The sequence below is a fragment of the Rousettus aegyptiacus genome, unplaced genomic scaffold (genome assembly GCF_014176215.1).
Source record: "Rousettus aegyptiacus isolate mRouAeg1 unplaced genomic scaffold, mRouAeg1.p scaffold_m13_p_17, whole genome shotgun sequence".
NCBI lineage: Eukaryota > Metazoa > Chordata > Mammalia > Chiroptera > Pteropodidae > Rousettus > Rousettus aegyptiacus.
In genome coordinates, this window is record NW_023416292.1 from 41,759,018 (window position 1) to 41,779,601 (window position 20,584).

General features: G+C 34.8%; 1 protein-coding gene across 5 annotated transcripts in view; it reads left to right on the plus strand.

Annotated features, from left to right (window-relative positions):
- Positions 1-20,584, plus strand: part of DPYD (dihydropyrimidine dehydrogenase) — a 691,841-nt gene that overhangs the window by 130,779 nt on the left and 540,478 nt on the right. The window lies entirely within an intron of this gene.

Genomic DNA, 20,584 nt, shown 5'->3' on the forward strand with positions numbered 1-20,584 from the left:
GTAGCTCTCTAAATTACTTTTAAATATGTAAAAAAGATAAAATCTTAACAAGGCAAAAATATTCCTGTTTGTAGTAATGGGAAGTAAATTACCTTGTAAAAATTTTAATTTTCCCAAGATAGGAATAATACAAGCCCTCAGAATCCAAGCAAGTGCACAGTCCTCTCTTTCCTCTTCTTCTTATTCATTTATTTATTCAATGAACATTTGTTGAGCACTCGGTATGGCTAGCTGCTGGAAGTACCAGACTAAACGAGCCACTCTCTCCCTCCTTTCCTGCTCCAGGCACCATGGTCTTCCCTCAATGCCTCAACCTACTGAACCTCTTGCCATCTCATGGCATTTTGCACATCTGTTTCTACTGCCTTCTCTTTTCCAGGTTCTCACTCTAGGTAACTCCTGCTCATTCTTGAGATGGCAGGAAGATTTTCCTGAATCCCTGATCCCACTGGTCTATACTATCATGATTTATTTTGTCTACAGTTATTTTGTTTGTTTGTTTGTTTAATCCTAAACTGCAGAAAGGACCTATCTGTCTATTTTACTAGCTGTCATTTTCTCATGGTCTTGTACCTAACAGGTGCTCAGCCAATATTTGTTGAGTGAATGAATGTGCTCCTGGGACTTATCAGCTATTTGGTGATACAGTTAATTTAAAAAGTAATTTCAGAATAGCATGAAAATGTAGGGATACACAGAAGTAAATGAATAACCTTTAAGGGGGAGAGGAGATGGTTGAGGAAGGCTAAAGAACAATTATCTTTCAATAAAAATAAAAAAAGAGAGAGAGATGATACTTGTACTGCATCCTAAAGAAAACCTAGGAAGTTGTCAGAAGAGGAGTATAAGTGATTAGTCACGCATTTTGTATTGAGGGAAAAGCAAGAGCAAAGGCAGGAAAATGAAAAAAAGAATATATAGCATGTTCAACTAAAAATACTGCTTTTATGTTAATATTCCCCAAATAGATACTGCACTGTCGTCTTATAATAGAGAACTTTCAGAACATCTCTTCAGTTAGAAAAGATTTCTGCATCCTCTACTCTGGGAGAACAGATTAATATCTTCCTAGTTTACAAAGCAATTTCCTCTCAATGGGATTATTCTGAAACATTCACCTTAAAAAAAAAACATTGAAAAGGGAGGAGGTGGGACGTTTCACAGCTTGATTGAAAAGGTAGTACATAAGAAAAATGTATTCTCTAAAATTATTTTTTCGAAATAATTTTCTCTTCTTTCTGTTTACTTAAAGTAAAAAATTTGAATGTCTCATGATCTGAAATGCATTCATATATTTGAAAAATATCCATTTTTACATGTAGGAAATAAAGGAGGCAAAAAATTATACAGCTTCCCTTGACAGAAAGATCCATCTGCCTCCCAAACCACTTCTACCAACCCTGGGCTCCAGTGCCTCTCGTCATTGTCCACATGTACATCTGCCTACACAAACTGCCCAAATACAGAATTAGTTGCTGAAGCAGTCCCATCAAAACTATTAATAATGAACTAAAGCAGAGGTCATTTGGAGAAATGAGATAAACTAATGTCAAGTCACTGTTAAGTGTGACTCATCATGCTAGCAGGTTGTCTGTGGCAACCAGCTTATGTTTGGCTGTGATGTGGCTGCTGTTTTCATTATAAAACTTATGGATGCACAAGGCACTCGTGTCTTACATATTTTATTTCTTATGATCTCTTATGGCTATTCACTTTATTTTTGTTCAAATTGTTCCAACTTCACTTCTGTATTCCACAGACTCTTGAAGAGGCTTGGAAGATTATGATGTTTTCAAAATGTTTTATTGAATAGCTACTATGAGCATGGAATTGTTATTTGTGCTCTTCATAATTATCTCATTTAATTTTCACAATAATCTATGTGGTAGTCATAATTTTACAATTGTACCGTAACACCGTGCTTTCAATAGCTATTGAAAAAAAGCATTCATTCCATTGTATTCTCCATTGTTCTTAGAATAATACAAATGATCTATAATAATGATTTACATTAGTGAGCTCTTTCTATTTGGTGAGTGTTAATGTTTTATATATATTGATTTATTTAATTCTCCCTATAGTGGTACAATATCTGCATATAATTAGCAAGTTAAATGAGGAAGCTGGGGCATAAAGACTTTATATCTTATCATTCTTTAAAATTACTTAAATTTATTTTTAAGTTATAGTTGACATACAATAATATAGTAGTTTCAGGTGCAAAACATAGTGATTAGACATTTACATACCATACCAACTGATATCCACACTAAGTACCCATCTGGCACCATAAATAGTTATTACAGTATTATCAACTATATTCCTTATGCTGTAATTCCCATTCTTGTGACTATTTTGTAACTGCCAATTTGTACTTCTTAATTCTTTCATTTTTTTCACCAGCCTTGCAAACTCACGCCCATTTGGTAATCACCAGTTTGTTCTCTATATCTATGAGTCTGTTTTCCTTTTGTTTGTTCATTTATTTTGTTCTTCATATTTCACATGTAAGTGAAATCACGTGGTATTTGTCTTTGTCTGACTTACTTCTAGGTCCATCCGTGTCACTGCAAATTGTAAGATTTCTTTTTTTAATGGCTGAGTAATATTTCGTTGTATATATGTACCACTTTTTTACCCAATTGTCTACTGATGGACACTTAGGTTGCTTCCATACCTTGGCTATTGTAAAAAGTGCTGCAGTGAACATAGGAGTACATGTATCTTTTCAAATTAGTGTTTTGGTTTTCTTCGGGTAGATACCCAGAAGTGGAATCATTGGGTCTTAAGGTAATTGTACTTTTAATTTTTTGAGGAATCTCCATACTGTTTCATACCAAACACAATAGTCACTCAATCTCCATGCCAATTTTCAATCCCATCAATAGTGTAGGAGAGTTCCCTTTTCTCCACATCCTCACCAACACTTGTTTGTTGATTTATTGATGATAGATATTCTGATAGGTATGAGGTGTTAGCTCATTATGGTTATAACTTGAATTTCTCTGATAATTAGTAACATTGAGCATCTTTTCATATGTCTGTTGGTCATCTATATGTCTTTTTTGGAGAAATTCCTATTCAGGTCTTCTGCCCATTTTTTAATTGGATTTTTTTTTTTGGTGTTGAATTGTATGATTTTTAAAAATTTTTCAATATTAACCCCTTATCAAATGGATCATTGGCACTTTCATTCAGTAGGTAGTAGGTTGTCTTTTGTTCTGCTGTTGGTTTCCTTTATTATGCAAAACCTTTTTAGTTTGATATAGTCCCATTCGTTAATTTTTATGGTTCCCCTTGCACAAGCAGATATATCAGAAAAAAATATTAGTAAGAGCAATGTCAGAGTTTATTGCCTATGTTTACATCTAGGAATTTTATGGTTTTAGGTCATACATTTGTGCCTTTAATCCATTTTGAGTTTATTCTTGTATGTGGTGTAAGAAGGTGGTCTAGTTTTATTTTTTTGCAATTATCTGTCCCGTTTTCCCAACACTATTCATTGAATAGACTGTCTTTACTCCATTGTATGTTCTTGCCTCCTTTGCCATAGATTAAATGACCAGATAGGTGTGGATTTATTTCTGGGCTCTCTACTGTATGCCATTGATTTATGGGTTGGTTTTATACAATACCATTTCTTCCCAATCATCAAATTTGCTGACATATAATTGCTCCTAGTATTTTCTTATAATCCTGTGAATTTCTGTGATGTCAGTTAATCCTGTGTATTTCTGCGATGTCACTTCGCCTCTTTCATTTCTGATTTTATTTATTTGGGTTCTCTTATTCTCGATGAGTCTAGTTAAAGGTTTATCAATTTTGTTTATCTTTCAGAGAACCAGCTCTTGGTTTCATTGCTCATTTTTATTGTTTTGTTTTAGATTCTATTTCATTAATTTCTACTCTGATCTTTATTATTTCCATCTACTCACCTTAGGCTATGTTTGATGATCTTTTTCTAATTTCTTTAGGTGTAAAGTTAGATAGTTTATTTGAACTTTTTCTTATTTTTTGAGGTAGGCCTTTATTGTTATGAATTTCCCTCTTAGGACTGCTGTCACTGTGTCCCATAGATTTCGAGTCATTGTGTTTTCATATGTCTCAAGATATCTTGATTTCTTCCTTGATTTCATTGTTAACCTATTCATTGTTTAGTAACATGTTATTTAGCCTCCATGTTAGTGTATTTTTCAGTTCTTTCCTTGTAGTTGATTTCTAGTTTTATAACACTGTGGTCAGAGAAGATGCCTGATGTGATTTCAACTTTCTTACGTTTACCGATTCTTATTTCGTGGCCTAAAATGTGGTCTATCTTGGAAAATGTTCCATGTGCACTTTAGAAGAATGTATATTCTGCTGCTTTGAGGTGCAATGCTTTAAAAATATTAATTAAATCCATCTGGTCTAGTGTATCATTTAAGGTGGCAGTTTCCTTGTTGATTTTCTGTCTGGAAGATCTGTCCATTTGTGTTAATGGGGTGTTAACGTCCTCTACTATGAATATATTACTATCGATTTCTCCCTTTATGTTGGTCAACATGCTTTATATATTTAAGTGCTCCTATTTTGGGTGCATAAATGTTTACAAGGGTAATATCGTCTTGTTGGATTGATCCCTTTATCATTATGCAGTCTGCCTCTTTTTTTCTATTATAGCCTTTGTTTTAGAGTCTATTTTGTCTTAAGTATTGCTACCCCAGCTTTTTCTTCATTTGCATTTGCATGAAATATATTTTTTTCCTTCCTTTACTCTCAGTCTGTGTGTGTGTTTCTATCTGACGTGGATCTTCCTTAGACAGTATATGTATGAGTCTGGTTTTCTTATCCATTCGTCTATCATATGTCTTTTGATTGGAGCATTTAATCCATTTATATTTAAAGCGATTATTAAGATATACATAGTTATTACTATTTTATTATTCATATTTATGTTTTTCTCCTCTTCTTCTTTTTAAAGAAGTCTCTTTAACATTTCTTATACTACCAGCTTAGTGTTAATAAATTCTTTTAGCTTTTTCTTGTCCATAAAGCTCTTTATCTCACTTTCGATTTTGCTGATAGCCTTGGTGTATAGAATCGTCTTGATTGTAAGTCTTTTCTTTTCATCTCTTCGAATATTTGGTTCCAGTCCCTCTGGCCTGAAAAATTTCTCTTAAAACATAAGCTGACAGTCTTCTGGGAGTTCCCTTGTAGGTAATCAATTGATTTTCTCTTTCTACTTTAGGATTCTCCCTCTGTCTTTAACATCTAACATTTTAATTACAATGTGTCTTGGTATGGGACTCTTTGATTTCATCTTGTTTGGGACTCTGTGCTTTCTGGGCTTGTATAACTTTTTTTTTTTTTTTTCACCCGGTTAGGGAAGTTTTCCTCAAATAGGATCCCAATCCCTTGCTTTCTCTCTTCTCTTTCTGGTATCCCTATGATGAGAATGTTGTTATACTCGATGTTGTCTCAGAGGTCCCATAAACTATCCTCATTCTTTTGGATTCTTTTTCCTTGTTGCTGTTTTAAGTGGGTGTTTTGCCCTACCTTATTTTCTAAATCACTGATTCAACCCTCTGCATCATTTACTATTGATTCCCTTCAAGGTATTTTTTGAGTTATTGTATTCATTTCTGATTGGTTCATTCTTATGGTTTCTATGTCCTGTTTTATATTTACTATCTTTTTGTTGAAGTTCTCACTGAGATCATCTATTCTCCTAAATTCATCGAGCATGCTTATAATTAGTGTTTTGAACTCTGGTAGGTTGCTTGCCTCCATTTCATTTAGTTCTTTTTCTGTGTTTTCTCCTGTTTTTTTTTTTTTTTTTTTTTTTTTTGAACATATTTATTTTCTCATTTTGGCTGTCTCTCTTTATTTGTTTCTATGTATTAGATAGAGCTGCTATGTCTCCCAGTCTTGGCCAGATGGTCTATGTAGTAGGTGCCCTGTGTGGCCCAGTGGCACAGTCTCCCTCCTTACCTGTGCCAGGTGTTCCTTGTGTGGGTTGTGTGTGCTTTCCTGTTGTAGTTGAGCCTTGATTGCTGTTAGCATGTCAGTGGGTGGGATTGATGGGCAATAATGATTAGCCATGTCCATTGTATATAAGCTGTTGTGTAGGGGCTGATCCCACATAGTGGAATTCACCCCAGAGGGCACTTGTGCCCCTTGCTACCACCCTTTGGATGTGCTGCTTATAATGCTAATCGGGTGGTATTTGTTGTGGTCTGATGCCAGCTTTCAGGTCATTGGTTCTGTGGCTATTTGGCTGGGGCTCCTGTACAGGCCAAGGTCAGCCACTGCCTGTGACATGCCCGGGGCTACATGATAGGAGCTAGAAAGTAATCTGCAGTTTGTCTCTGCCTGTACTGGACCTGGAATTATGTGGGAGAGGCCACACTGTGAATCGAGGCTGGCTGCCCCAAGTACCAGGCCTGGGACAGCTTAGTTAAAGGCTCGGGGCACCCTGAGGCCTCAGGCTGCCAGCTGGCTGATGTAAGACTCAGCAGCTGAAAGGATCTCAAGTTGGGCGAGGTGGGGGTCTCTGGAAGTCATCAGGTGCGGGCGAATCGTGTTCACCAGGTTAGTGCAGATTCAGATTTCATGTCAGTGCCAAGCCTATGGCAACTTGCAAAAGCCTCAGATTACAGGGAGGCTAGCCATAGCCCTCCTCAGGTTCTCAAACTCTCGAGATTTGTTTTAGAAGTACTGCAGCTTGGATAGAGGCTGGTTGCCTGCCACTGGGGACCCGTTAATTATTGTTGAAAAAGCCTCCTGCCCAGAGGGCTGAGTGGAGTTGGTTGCCTAGCCAGGAATATGCTGTCAGCAATTTGTGATTGGGTGGGGCAAGGTCCAGAGTCACCAGGGTGGAGTTAGTAGATCTCCCCAAGCCAATGCTGATTCAGATTTGGCCATGTGGGGCTCAACTCAGGCAAGATGGCAGCTCTCCTTAGGCTGCACAAGAGGAGGGCTAAACACAGGAATAATGGCGGCAGTCCCTCCAGCTCTTTCCCTGAAGGCACACAACTCAATCTTTCCCTGTTTGTTTCTGGCACCTCTCAAGTTGCCGTCCCTCCATCAGAGGCCAGGGTAAGTGCCTGGGAGCCAGAGTCTGTGCGCTGTCCCTTTAAGGGAACATCTGGTTTTCCAGTAGCCTTCTATCTCACCTGCATAGTCAGAATCCCCACTGATTTTTACAGCCAGATTTTGTGAGGACTCCTCTTCATGGCACTGGAACCCTGGGCTGAGGATCCTAGTATGAGGCTGGGACCCCTCACTCCTTTGGGGGAAACTTCACAACCAAGATATGCCTCCTGATGCTCAACTGCCACACATAGGTGTGGGCCAGCTCATTTTTCTTCTCACCCCTCGTACAGTCTGGATGTGGCCTCTTCTTTATATTCCCAGTTACAGGAGTTCTGTTCAGCTAGTCTTCAGATAGTTCTCCAGATTGATTATTCTATAATTTAGTTGTAATTTTAATGCGATCATGGGAGGAGGCAAGCTCAGGGTTTACCTACCCCACCACCTTGACCGGGCTTTCCCACAAAGACTTTAAATAATTTTCCTAAGAACACAAAGCTAATAAGTGATAGAGCTGGATTTAAATCCAGAATTCATCAAACTATATTATGGTATTATGTTGTGCTGGGTAACTAATGAATAGTATATGAATAAAAGAGGAGAGATCAGCTGAGAGAAGAGATGATCTGTTTGCAGTGGAGGTAAATCTAAAAGTAGTTGAGCAGAGAGCTCTATGCCACTTTCAGGAGACTGTAGTAGTAAATACTTCCAGTTCCTCCTCTTAAGTGTCTTCCTCAAGCTCTGTATTGTTTGTCCTGTCCACAGGACACACCTGTACACACATACGTACACACACACACACACACACACACACCCTGAAGAAACAGATTCATCCACTGTGTCTTTAGCATCCTACTGGGCATTGGAGATAGAAGGGTGAACATATAGGAGTGCCTCTAAACTCAGGGCATATCTGTATATTTCTCATCTCTCTGTTACCTGAGAATGTGTATTCATTTATCTGACTTCTTCACTTTGAGCTTCTTGAAGCCAGAACCCATGTCTTGTCTTGTTATCTCCAGCACCAGTGCCCAGCAAAATCCCCAGCAAATAACAAGTGCTCTATAGATATTTGTTGATTGAAGGAGGGAAAGAATGAAAGAACGAAGGAAATAATGTGTTAGGATTCAACAGGCCACAAACACAATTCGGTTCTATTAGCTTCACTCAAATTCTTCATTCAGCTTTCTTAAATTTAGTGATACATATGACAAACTATGACAGCATTGTGTTATAATGCATTTCATTCAAAGCATAGTTGATGGAATTTTCCATTTTTACAAAAATATGTATTATTTGCCCTTAGATTTTTATTTTTCTGTCTTGTTTCTAGAGTTTATGTCATATTAAGCTGTAGGCAGCTAATTTTGATGACTGTGTTCAAGATATTATTTCTGAGCATTGTGTCCTTTGGCTTCTAGGCTAACATTTTCAAAAATTTTCTGATAACGATTAGGCCATCATCATTTTTGTTCATTTTCCAAGCAGTGTTATTGCCTAAAACCTTGATTCACCTTAAGTTATGAATTAAATTGAGATTAAAATTTTATATTCTTATCTGTTTTCCCCACATACTCATTAGTTTACTGAAATTTCTGCACATTTGTCATGTGCAATGTCAGCATTGATCCTTAGGCATTACACTCATAAGGACTGAAATGGATCTAAGTCACTTTATACGAAACCTAGTGGAAAGTAATAACGGTCCGCGCAACAGCTTTATCTGCAAAAATTTTAGGCTTAACTACCTTTTTGTTGAAATGTGTAATGTTCCAAATGTTGTTTAGTGACATTATTTTAGGTTTGGTCATGTGAAATATACTTCTGTATAACCTATTATGATCCATATTTATGGTATTTCTACATATTGTTTCTAATTGCTTTTATTTTGTCTGTCTTGTATCTCTACTGGGAAAATTGGTCTTAATGATTTTGATAGGTAATTTATATACCAAAAAATGCTTTATAAAGAATAACATGATATGCAAACATTATTGCTGGGTGCCTCATAAAGTAAATGAGAAGTTTTGTTAGATTGCTTTTAAAGTCAGCCATCTATAGAATATATTGTATAACAATGATGATAATGCGTGGCTTTTATATATTATATCAGAAAACTTTCTTAAATTCTATGGGGCTACTGGATATTGTTATGAGAACTACTGCAGAAATGAAATGATGATACTCACAGACTGGGCTTTGGAGACAGTCAGCCTTAGATAAGAGACCTGAATCCAGCTTTCAGAAAGCGTGAGGCAAGCTCTGACATCACCATATGCTGCTGGATTTTAGAATGAAGTAGAAGAGAAAACCAGGAATCACAGACCCTTAGGAGCTTTTTATTTTATCAACTTCTTAATGCTCACCAGAATCACAGAAATAGAAAATAAAATATTTTGAACCTGAATTAGAGAAGGAAATTCTGTGCCTTAATATCTTTATCTTTAAAATGAGAATAACAGAATCTATCTCATCAGGTTCTTATATATATACTGAGTTAATATTTATATGTATCTACCTCATTGAATGATTATAAGATTAAACAAGTTAATATTTATAAAACACAGAATAGTGCTAGCATATAGTAACCCCTGCATAAGTATTAATTAAATAGATTAAACCAAATATAAATATTTTTCATTGTAAGTGTATATTTACAGAAGTTTGAAGAGCAATTATTAAAAAGTGATTTTTCCCAAACATTAAAAGCAATACCTGGAGTATTTTCAAAATTCTGACTTTTTTTTTTTAAAAAAAATCTTTTACTGTTGTTTTAACTTAAAATATTGCAAAGCAGACCAACATCAAAGACAAACCGAACCATTTTCTCACTGGAGGAGGAAATAGAAGAGAGAACAGAAAAGTCAGTCAGCTGTTGCCGTCCATTGTGGTAATTGCTTTGATAGAAGAATCCACGGGGTACTCTGGGAAGACACCTGAGATTAATTCTGAAGCAGGATTGAAGTGTAGCTCTTCAGGCAGGGGAAGAACATGTTGGAAGGCCCAGGAAACTACGGAATTCTAGAGTGGGGCAGGTGTTGCAGCTGGAACTGTAGGAATGAAAAAGGCAGGAGCTAAGGCTCAAAGGTAATTTTCCGCCAAAATTCTGCCTTTTAGCAGAAGAATGGCATAATCAGATGTGTTTTTAAAAAGATCACCCAGGTTATGTAAAACGCTTTTTTAAATGTTGAGCTGAATACTTTTTTTTTAAACTTGGGGTACTCAACATAGATTTAGCTAAGTAAAAGGAATGAATATTTAAATTTAAATTTAAATTAAATATGTGTGGGGGTGTTTACTTTTTACTTCAGACAAAGGAGAGTGGCATCATGTTTATGGAGTAAAACTTTTAGATAAATTTGTATGGCTCCACACATGAAAATGAACAATTACAAAAAGAAGAAAATTCAGATCTGGCTATTGCTCTCCACATCTGTTCTTGCAACACCTAAAAATAATCACTAATGAACTTACAAAGAAAAAAAGCTAGACAAAATCTCTTTTACATGAAGCGAGCCCCGTATATTTTTAGTTACCATCTTCCAAGTAAGTTTCAGTAAATCCCCCCTTTCGCCAGCACAGTAGCTTTTTCATAATTTTGAGTTGAATTTTTTCGATTGCACTACAATATCTAGATTGCTAAGATTTGGATACATTTATTTGTTTCTAAATTCTATTATTCGTGAATGCTGTCTTATAATTTTATGGCCACATATTTTCTTCCACTGTTGTTTTCTCTTAATTAAGGAGTCCCTCCGTGCTGGTGCTGTCCTTCACCCTTTATTTCTTTGGCCAGACCTGACTCTTTGTTCTGTTAGCTTTGGGAACCACCAACTACTCAGAAGTATATTCCGCTGTGGTCATCCTTTGAAAACCATTAACTGGATTCTTTGTAAGACTTTTGAAGATTTTGGGGGTGAAGAGGTAAAGAGAAAATATGAGCATCGTGGGTTTACTTTTGTCTGGACAATTCAAATGACCAAAGTAAAAAAATAAAAATTAGACAGGGTAATGCGATTTTTGCTGTCAATAACATCTAGGCCTTTTTATTTTTAAAATTACATGTTATACTTGCTCATCTCAAAAAATTAAAAAAATATAACATTGTATAAAGTAAAATTTATCTTAAATCTTAGTTCACATGCCCTTAAGTAGGATTACATATTTATACAAATATCATATTTTCTTAATCAACATACCCCATAAATCTAGGAATTGTATAAATTCCTATTATTAACCTATTTATTTATGGCTTAACCTATTTAACTTTGTTTCTCTTTTATATCTTTATTAGAAACCAGGTAAAATCTATATTTCAGTATTCCTATTATTTCTGAAATCGTCTGCAATTAAGCCATTAAATAGTGAGCTTTTTCAGCTTTGAAATTTGAAAAGTTTTTGTTACCCTTTATAAAAGGGCTTTATTGACATTAAGATAAACATACAACAGATGTTTCAAAATTGGAAAAGATAATCTGCACAGCATATGGATATGCTACAAAAATAATGTTTTTTTTTTTTTTTTTTTCTGAGAAAAGCCTGGAAGGATTCTCAGTATAAATCAAAGAGTTTTTGGCACTACTAGGGAAATAGTCCAGGTGAAATAAGATTATCGAGTAGTAGGAAAGCTATAATAAAAACTGTCAGTCCTGTCACCCAGTTCCCTCTAAGGTCTGTAAAGGATCAAAAGTATATTGAGCATCATGTAACATCTGTCTAGGATGTGAGGAGAGCCACAACTGTGGTGAGCAACAATAGTGATTTGAAAAAAAATATATACATATGGCTTGTATTTAAATTAAATATGGTAGGTTGGACTGTAAAATGTATTGTGAAGCTTAGATTTCTGAAAATGGCTACATGCTAACTAGACCATGTTAATCTATGTAACTGATCTTTACTACAGATGTATGTGGTCACTTGTACATAAATAATAAGTTTATGTATAAACTTAAAATGGTGTGTAAAATATAGGTATTTTCTTATTTATTTAAAGTTACCTAAGGACAGACCATGTTTGTACATTGATAGCATGTTTTGTCAGGGAAAAGTGCTACCCTACCCTGGAGGGTAAGACTTACTTTGCTACCATCTCACTAGGTGACGGCAGTTGAAAAGGGGAAGGGAGAAAATCACCTAACATGGGCATTGACGATACAGAAGCGCTAGAGGTAATGGATGGCCTTTGTATGGGATGTGGAAAAGCCTCTTTTATCATGTGGATTCTCATATTTACTAATCGCATCATTTAGATTTTTACTTAAAGATATATCTGTGATATATATCAGTTCCACTTTTAGTTAGGATACAATTGTTTTCCAAAGTACAGCCTTCATGGTACACTGCATAGTCATCCCATAAACCATCATAAGTTTAACAAATTTTTAGAAGAGTATTTTTACATCATACTGTTTGCATGGAGAAACATCCAGAAGCCTCAAAAAGAAAGGATTTCATATAAATAACATTGGATATCTGATGAGAGTGACATGTTGTGTTTTAGCAATTGTTTTTTTCCTGAATAACTGCAGCAACTAACCAAAGAATTTTCCATAAACATATATGAGAAACTATACATGTGCCAGCTACTAGCATAGGTACTGAAAACCAAATATTAATTGCGGTCTCTGCCTTGGATGAACTCATGGCCTTTTTTTTTTTTTTTAATGGATTGCATAAGGCAGTAGATTTTCTTTTCCCTTCATTTTACTCATTCATTCATTCATTCATTTATTCATTTACATTATTGGGCAGCAAAAATACACAAGGTGCAGTAGTAACTGCTGTGTGGAATTTGGAGAACCACATACGCATCCAGAAGTTGCTGTCAGCTTTAAGCTCTGGTGAACTCAGGTTCACATGGTAAAATGCTACTTGTTCTCAAGCATCCAGCGTAAGCACCTCTGTCTGAGAAAATGTCTCTGATTCTCCTAATGGAAATAGATTTTCTTTGTTCTGAAATTTCCTAAAAAGAAAATGAAGACTTAAAGGATATATTAATGTTTGTCAGATACTCACTATTCTTAACGTATGTAAATAACTGTAAAACATTATACTATGACACTTCACTGACCTCTTTTGCATTAAAGAAGAGAAAGCAATGCACAATGTACAAAGCATTTCAAGGATTATAGAGAATGTCTGTTAAGTAACTAAGAAAATACGTACTATTTAGTATAAGTATATAATCTTTAAAAAAATCTCACAGCAAACCTCTGAAGTATGAATTATTTATTTCATTTATCCAGAGAGGTTAGGTCATTTGCCTAATGTCTTAAAATCAGTAAAGCAAAGTCAGGAATTAAATATGGGCAATCAAGCACCAGAGCCTGTTCTTTTAACCTCTGTGCTATGTTTTAAAATGTTTAAAGGCTTGGTGCAAGCAAGCTCATTTGAGTACTTAATTAATATAAGCATACACATACATCTAGGTGCATGCACATACAAATGCATGCACTATCATCTATCTATCTATACCTATCTTTCTATCTATCTATATATCTATCATCTATCTATGTATATCTATATATATATAGCTAAATATCTCATATGGTAGATGAAATAGCTAAAATGATATGATATGACTAAAATTTTAAAAAATATTTTACATGTTTACATATTTTGAATTAAATTAAAAAGCAAGTTAAATTTAATACTCATTTTTACCATACATTACTGATTCTTAAAAAATTAATAAGACCATTTTTATATCCACTTCATAGAAGGGGGTATTGAGGCTCCAGAAATCTAGCAATCTTTCTCAATCTCTTTAAGTACTCTTAATTCTCACCATCGGTAGGGTAAAGAATGGTTTCCTAAGAGAGCATTGACAAGGCCATCCCTTCAGAACATAAAGCAGACCTTTTATCTATGGTATTCTCATTTTTTCTTGATTAAAAGTGTACCTCTGTTGTGGATGCAGGTGACGGGAATCAAATTTTATTAGAGGTTTTAGGAGCTCAATGTCTACTGTATAAAAAATATTTAATAAAAAAATTTTTATTCTATATTCATTGGCTTTACTATAACTGAATTATTGAGATATTAAAAATTACGAATGTAGTAATATTTAATTACACCTATCAATTGTAATGCAATAACTTATTTTTATTCCATTTCAACAATCCGGTTTGTAAGTCATGATCTTGTACTTTTTAAATAAATTCGTAACAGAGAAATGGGAAATTTGGACACTTTCCTTCATTGCTGCAACCTACAGTGTTCTCATTCTGTTTCATAACTCTCAGCATAATTAACATCATTACCATTCATTTGGCAAATAAACCTATTTTCTTTAGATGTTTGATATTATTGTTTGGTATTGTTAATTATATCTTATTATTATTTATTATTTCTATTTCTAATATGTCCAAGCCCCAGTGGATTCTAAAAGTCTGAAGCACTGATCTCACTTCCTTTACTTAGATTAGATTCTGTTTTTATACCTAATTAGTTCTATCTTATACATATATGCATGGCATGTGTTAATTTCCTTTGAATAAATCTTCCTGAAGTTATTAATGTACACCGATTCCATCACATCCCTCTTATTCCACCTCTATACGACAAAAACTTTTAGTTTCTTCTTATCTTGTAAGAGAAAAATCTGTTTTTTAAATTTTCTTTATTCTTTTTAATTTTTATTAAATGTATTGGGGGTGACATTGATTAATAAAATTATATGGGTTTTGAGTGTACAGTTCAGTAATACATCATGTATATATTGCACTGTGTATTGACCACCCAAAGTCTACAACCATACCACCCTGAATGTGCCCAACCACATCTGAATTTGGAAGTTGAGCAGGGTTGGGCCTGGTAGTACTTGAATGGGGAAAAAATCCTAAGTTTAAGGTAGCATTCTTCAGATGTTCATGATGATTCTGTGTATTAGAATAGGACAATATGTTTAAATTTTTCAGAGGTGATATGTACAAATTTTATTGAAATATTGTATTTGCTTGCAGGACAATAAGTATGCAACTCTGTTGAGGTTTTTATAGCATACTTAATTCTTTAAAAATAAGAATATGATAGAAAAGTGTCTTTCCAATACAAGTGGCTATAATGAAGTTGTTTAAAATTGCAATAAAATTAACTGCATTTTAGGAATCAGTGCCTTGATGGAACAAGCCTTGGAATTGTGTGATAACCTTAGTATTTTTATCTTAACTTGAGAAGCCTCTTGAAGAGACAGTTAAGACTGTCTGTCACCTCTTACTTTTTTTTCCCTTAAAATTGGACTCTAGGAGAAAGGATACTGTAGTCTTTTGCTAGCGGCGGCTTCTTAACTGCTTCTTTCTCAGTCTTCAAATTACTCTGGGAAAAGGCACCGATGTTGCCAAGAGATGAGGTCAGTACAATCTCACCTTTGGGGTAGTCCTGGGTGCAAGATGGTAAATATGTTCTAGTAGTTTCTTTCAGCTGCCTTGGCTACTGGCCTTATTATGCTGCTGGGAGATTTCTAGAGTATTAATACTCTCATCCATGAAGTGGATATAAAAACAGTCTTATTACTTTTTAAGAATCAGTTATATATGAAGATCAGGAATAACTATAAAATTTAACTTAAGTTTTTAAATTTAATTTAAAATATGCAAAAAAATGTAAAATATTAAAAAAAATTTTTAGCCATTGGTATCTGAGAAAACTAATAATTCTCTGATGCAGATTACAGAAAAATTGTAGAAAAGTTTTTAACTGTTTCATTCTTAGACTTATGATCAAGATTATCCAACAAAATACTTTGAGCATCAGTTGTGAGAATTGTGTGCTATTTTAAAGTTTGCTTCTTTTGAATTGTCTTGAAGCACCCATATGTGAATGGAAATTTCTAGTAGATACATAGCTCTATTTAAAAATTATGTTTTGCTGTTAACCTATACATTCAAATATATTTCAAGAGCCTTAAACATGAACATTATTGGTGTGGTAAAAGGCAGAATGGTGTACAGCATAAAAATTAAGTTACTTTTAATGATGTTGCCATAGCTTTCTAGCCCAGCAGAATATAGAAGCTGGGCCAAGATGCATATTAGGAATATTCAAAGTTAGTTTCAAGTACCCCTGAGCTAGTAAGAACCTGTGGTGTAACCAGAGAAGGGGAGTCAGTAAGTACATAGGAAAGGCTGTTAATGGACTATTGAGAGAAACGGAGAGAATTATTGGAAGCTGAGAATAGCTCTTGACTGTTGAATGTATCAGAATGTTGAATTCATCCCATCATGTTTTAAAGATCCCAGCCATTACTCTTAGGTTATTTTATGACAGGATCTGGATACAAGGGATGGGAGCTTTAAAACTCAGATACATGTATGATGCTTCTAACCCCCATGCCTTGATTCACACTCCTTCCATTCAACTTGATACTCAGTTCTGCTCCATTTCAGTAGAAATATGGCCTAGTTTGGGAAGAATATTAGACAATGTGATTGTCTACATTGGGGATTTTAGGGTAGAGAAGTTAGATCCTGTGTCCATATGCTACACTTCATAAGTTAGAAATTTCTCATAAAGGTACTGTACATGAAAGATCTAAGGAAATACATCAATACTGGAAAATATTTTAATTTTTTACTTTAAATACTAATTTATTCAGTTTGATTATATATGGCCTAATATGAATTATACATAGCGTGATGAAATGGTGCTGACTTGGTTGAACCAAAGTCTAGCAGAAAACCAAAGACAATGCAATATGAGGTTTCAAGGTTTTCAAATAGATCTGTGTAAATTTTTTTAACTGAGAAATAAGTTATTTAAACTCATGAATTGGAAAAATTTTTAACAAGCAAAGGTTAAAATTCTAACTGCTGTGGGTGCTTAACAATGAAAGAAGCAGACATCTGTTCTCAGATGTGTGAAGAATGAAATGCTGCTTATTATATTACTCACTATAACATTTTTTGATGTCATACTATGAAGTAAAACTATTCAGCCCCACTGATATTTGAGGAGAGGAATCATGGCTCTCTTTCCCTGGAGAAAGATCCTGGATAAATATATATTTAATAGTTCTTGTTCTTAAGTAGCAGTACTAAAGTTTTCATTCACTTTCATGGTCATTTTGAATCATGAAGAATTACATTATTAAGGATTCGATTCTCTGCTTTTAATGAAATCCATTGTAATGCTGTCTATTAAATATGGAAATAAAGTTTATCACTAGTAAAAAAATCTAAGATGTTTCATTACTTTAAAAATAATATGCTCTTCTTAGTATAAATGTAATTATTTGGGGATTAAAATATTACATCGTTGTTTGTCTGAGTTAACTTTTGCCTTTTATAATGCATTTAAAAATAAACTGCTTTATAATAGAGGAATTTTGAAATATAAAGGGAATTAAATGACTGAAGATAAAAACAAGTGTAATTTAAATGTTACTTGTAAAGAAAAATTTATGTAGAACTGTGGTTTACAATAATTGTTGACATATTCCCCTAAGTACTATGTCTGTGATTTTTCATGTTATCAATCATTTAAAGCAATTTAGGTAATAACATTCTGACATGCATTTCTGTTATTTTATTTACACCATTTGCCTACATCATTGTAATGCAGTACCTTTCTGATTTGGTACAGTAAATGTACTCTGTAATATCTATTATGGCATGGTCAAAGGATAATTTATTGTCAAATAGAAAAATAGGTCAACAGTAATGTCACTTGATGATCAACCCCCACCAAGTTTAATAAAACATCTCACCAGTATGCATTCCAGTGCAGTGGTTGATATTTTATTAGGACTACCTGGCTATAGCAGTAGTGTAATTACTGAGCTGTCAGAGTGATAAGTGGGATTAATGGCAGCCTGATGCACTTTAGGTCTGCAGAGCGCTTAGAGAATTGCAAGATGGTATTATTATCAGAGGCAGCCCATTCTGGCATATTCATGGCACCAAAAAAAAAAAAAAAAAAAGAATGCTACAATTCAGGTTTGTGTTGCCCTGCCTCATTAACATCTGACATTTCCAACAGCTGTTATTTGTGAACTAGCTCAATAATAAAAGGAGAATTATTTGGTAAAGAGGCTTAATAACCACAACTAAAAATCCTTACATCATCAGTGTTGTTAAGTGAATGCATTTATGTTGAATTTAAGATTTCTCTGGAAGAACAGAAAAATACACTGGGCACTAGTTTGACTCATTCATACCTGCTGACATGTAACTTTTTAAAAAATTATCTTATTATTCAATTTGAGTATTTTTAAAAAAGCAGAAAATTTGTGTCTTCATTAGGGATAACCTATATATATCCTACATATGTGTGTTATGTATATGTAACCTATATGTATGTGTATGTGTGTGTGTTGCTTTATGCCTATTAGATGACAGATATTTAAATACTGTTAACATGACTTTTTTATAAATTAGAAGATATTTAAGATGGCATATTATTTGCTGAATTTTTAGCTATTTTATTTTCTCACAGCTTAGGAAACTCTTTTAAACCATTATTAACACTCAACATGTTTATCCATGTAAATATAACACTCATAAGTATCACTTTATTTTGACATCAAGAACCAAATAGATAATGTGTTATACTCTTTTTGCATTGTTTTGCAGTGTATGCTGCTGATAATACTTGTAATAAATTATTTTTAAACTTAGAGACAGTGTTTTAGGGAAAAATCATAAGTATGAGAAGGTAGGAATTCAACTAAATGATAGATGTGAATCTAACAATGGCATTTAGAGAAATGATAGGAGAGCGGTTTAATGATTACATTTCAGAGAAGACAATTGCTTATGAAAAGCCTTCGGTACTCATTGTGTAAAATTTAATTTAGAGAGAAGGCTAAGGGCACAAACCAAAGAAAAGAGATCAGATTTAGAAAACAAGATATTAATTAGGTACTGAGAAATTGGTTCAGATAATGAAGAGGACTCTTCTACTCACAAAAGAATGACAAGGAGAATGGCATTGTTTCCTCGAAGGAAATGAACCAAGGTCTTTACACATGGAAGTGGATGGAAAATGAGCTAGCTAGTCACCTTTGTCACTGAGCAATGTAGAATTCATTCTTAGTGAAATTCTGAGAGTTCTGATCCTCTGACAAATGTGACAGTGTTATATCTTAAATTAGTTCACCTACCCTATCATGTCTTTCTCTCCAGACCTTGGCACATAGTGATTCTATTCTTGGGTTATCAGCTTGAAGGACCCTGAACTCAAAATTCCACACTCCTTTGCTTGCTTAATCCCCACTCATTCTTCAAACTTCCCTTTTAAGCATTACTCCTCCCAAAGATCTTTCCCAACTCTCTCCCTCCTGGACTACTGCTCTTCATATATGTTCCTTTGGCATACTGTCTCTACCCAAATTTACACTGTCTATTACAAGTGCATTTCAGATGTCTGTTCTCTAAACTGCAAGCTGCATCCACAATGGCAGGACCATGGTGGGCTAGTTCAGTACTTTTATATTCTCATATCCCATGTCCTGCCATGTAACTGGGGATCAGTAAATACGAAATAAATGAACGAACATATATTCAGGTACAAATTAAGGACCATTCTGGCCAATAGTTTCAGTCCTGAATTAGTAATTATGGAATCGTGATTCTTACTATTTGGATCCCACCACGTATATCGAAAGCACCTCAAAGGCTTTTTCAAAATGCAGATCCCCAGGCCAATCAGACTCACAAGGGATTCCTTTGGAGAAACTGAAACATTTACCAAGCTTTCCAGGTGGTTTGAGCATACCTCTGGCCAGTTCCACAGGAAGCAGATTCTGAGACGAGATTAGTATGCAGGAAGTTTAGATCAACATTTATGTAAGAGTGAAGGAATCAGGATGGGACAGATATAGTCACAATAAAGGCTATAGTGGATCTCCGCAGACTTGTTCCATAAGTGAGGGCAAAGGGACTGAGCCTCTAACTCTTTCATTGACCTGTAATTGGATGTGGAAAGGGGGCATGACCTTGGTTGAGCCTGTCCTCTTCAGCTGAGGGCACAGCAGCTGAGGGAGTAAATGCTTCAGTCTGGAAGGGTGTGGACCTGGGCCATGCATTAAAGCATCTACCATGAAGCCCAATGGTCATGGGAACAGTATGTAGGTTAAAAGACATCAGAAAATTGGAGGAGGGAGGCATGATGGGAGCAAAAGAAGGAGGGAAGGAGGAAAGGTGGGAGAAAAAGTGGGAGGGATAAGGGAGGAAGAAAGGACATTACAAGTGGTAAAATGAGAAACTTTACCTTTTTCACTTGTATAATAATTGTGGCCTACAAAGCAAACAAAACTTTTATCATGAAAGACTGCATTCTCTAAGTGTTATCAGGGTAGTGAGGGATTGATTTAGTAAATGAGTGAATAACATGTCATGGGTGTGATCCTCGTAAACTCTAGGAGGAACACTGAGAGGAAAGGCTGTTATTAGCCTGAGGGGTGCTATTTTATACATCTCTAAAGGTGTGCAAAAGGTGAAACAATATGTTTGCTTTATTGCTTAAAAAATTTTGTACCTAAAAATAATGCAATTTTATTTGTTCTTACTAG